The sequence below is a fragment of the Rhinopithecus bieti genome, unplaced genomic scaffold (assembly GCF_001698545.2).
Source record: "Rhinopithecus bieti isolate Rb0 unplaced genomic scaffold, ASM169854v2 repeat_18957, whole genome shotgun sequence".
NCBI classification, from domain to species: Eukaryota; Metazoa; Chordata; class Mammalia; order Primates; family Cercopithecidae; genus Rhinopithecus; species Rhinopithecus bieti.
The window spans coordinates 1-1,879 of NW_016835850.1; the positions used below are offsets into that span (position 1 = coordinate 1).

Here is a 1,879-nt window from a genome sequence, read left to right on the forward strand (position 1 = left end):
AGGAGGAGAAGATGCGGAGGCAGGAGAAGAAGAGATAGGAGGATGAGGAGAAGATGCGGAAGGAGGAGAAGATGCGGGAGAAGGAGGAGAAGATGCAGAGGCAGGAAGATATGATGCGGGAGAAGGAGGAGAAGATGTGGGAGCAGGAGGAGAAGATGTGGAGGCAGGAAGAGAAGACGCACGAGTAGGAGGAGAAGATGTGGAGTCAGGAGGAGATGCACGAGCAGGAAGAGAAGATGTGGGAGCAGGAGGAGAAGATGAGGAGGCAGGAGGAGATGATGTGGGAGGAGGAAAAGATATGGGAGCAGGAGGAGAAGATGTGGAGGCAGGAGGAGAAGATGCAGAGGCAGGAGGAGAAGATGCGGGAGCAGGAGGTGAGGCTGCAGGAGCTGGAGGAGAGGCTGGGGGAGCTGGGGCGGAAGGCTGAGCTCTGGGGGAGCAGGCGGAGGTGGTTGCAAAACCCTGGAGATCATACAGAGCGACCTCACCACAACTTAGCAGATGGTTCCCTCTGCTTTTCCACCAGTCTGTGTCCTACAGTTTAAATGGTGGGAAGAAGGGTGTGAGATTTGAGGCTGGGGAGGGAGGCATGGGCCTGTAGTCAAGGGAGGCAGTCTCTTTGGTCTGGAGGAAGGGGGAAGGGGCCAGGTGCCAGGGGCCTGGGCAGGTAACAGAGCCCCTCAGTGGCCTCGCTACCCCGTTTATGGGCCCAGAATCTGGAAGCCAGCCACTGCCTGCCCTGACGCCTATCCTGCAGGTGGAGCTGATGCTCAGAGGAAGAGGAGAAAGCCCCAGGAAGAGCGGGGGACTGTTAGCAACGTAGGATTGAGGAGTTGCAGGAGACTTTTAGAACAGCTGGTCATTATGCCGACCGGGTATCCGCAGTAAGTTCGGCATAGATATGGTGACCTCCTGGGAGTGGGGGAACACCAGGGTTGCCTATGAATGGGGGAACTGGCCCAGGGCAGAAATGGAGCATGTCAGAACTCCCGTGTTGATTGGTAGTGGGACTGCACCTGGGCAACGTAGGGAGATGTTGGCTCTTCAAAAAAATGAAAGTAAAGAACAGCTGCTGATCTCCCTCTGGGGAGGGGCTGGCCCAGGGTTGCACAGTGAGGGTGGGGGCAGAGGGGGGCCCACTGTTTCCTCCCTTGTTGGGTTGTCTGAGGAGCCCTCTGGCCACTCCCCACAGGAGATGCACTGGACAGGGAGGAGGTGGAGGAGGAGGAGGCACCTCAGCCCATGCCAAGCATCCCAGAGGAACTGGAGAGCCGGGAGGCCATGCTGAGCCTGACTCTTCCTGCCCCAGCTTTGCTGTCTCCCTTGGTGGTCCCTCCCAGACCCCCTTAGCCTCTTGGTTTCCTGCCTTCTGATTTCTCCGGACCCTCTAAGTCATGCAGCATCTCTGCGGAGGTGGGTGTGGACACGGGCATGGCAACTGAGCACCTTTCCCTCCAGGTGGAGCTGGTGTTTCCGCTTGTGAGTGACCGTAACCAGGGACGTGGCAGATTGCAAGCAGCTGCCCAGAACCGTGCCGATGAGTCTGCACCAGGGACCCCAGTCCCTCAGGAGCACGGGGCTGCCAACAAGCAGGGTGGTGAGTAGAGCCCTTGGGTGAGGTGGGCAGAAAGGAGCAGGGGAGGGCTCGCACGGTGCTCAGTGCCCTGCCTTTCTCCCTCCAAAGATCTTGCCTGCCCTTCTTCTACCGTGCACATGACAAGAAGACAAAAATAATAAACATCTAAAAGCCTGCGACCTGGAGAAGAGTCAGCCGCCATGTGACTGTTTAGAATATAGTCAGAACACAACCCTGAAAAAAATATAAAAATAAAATTTATTTATTTTAAATTGTGGCAAAATACTGGCCAGGCGCGGTGGC

At 56.7% G+C, this 1,879-nt stretch overlaps 1 long non-coding RNA gene across 2 annotated transcripts; it reads left to right on the plus strand.

The window, feature by feature from the left end:
* Positions 1 to 94: 94 nt before the first annotated feature.
* On the plus strand, positions 95 to 1,868 carry LOC108524715 (uncharacterized). 2 transcript variants are annotated; one of them, XR_001884112.1, is made up of 4 exons: positions 95 to 204; positions 758 to 884; positions 1,459 to 1,597; positions 1,685 to 1,868. It is a non-coding gene; the product is annotated as an uncharacterized LOC108524715 (long non-coding RNA). The 2 variants fall into 2 exon arrangements; XR_001884111.1 differs by lacking the exon at positions 95 to 204 and adding an exon at positions 332 to 374.
* The last annotated feature ends 11 nt before the right edge of the window (positions 1,869 to 1,879 follow it).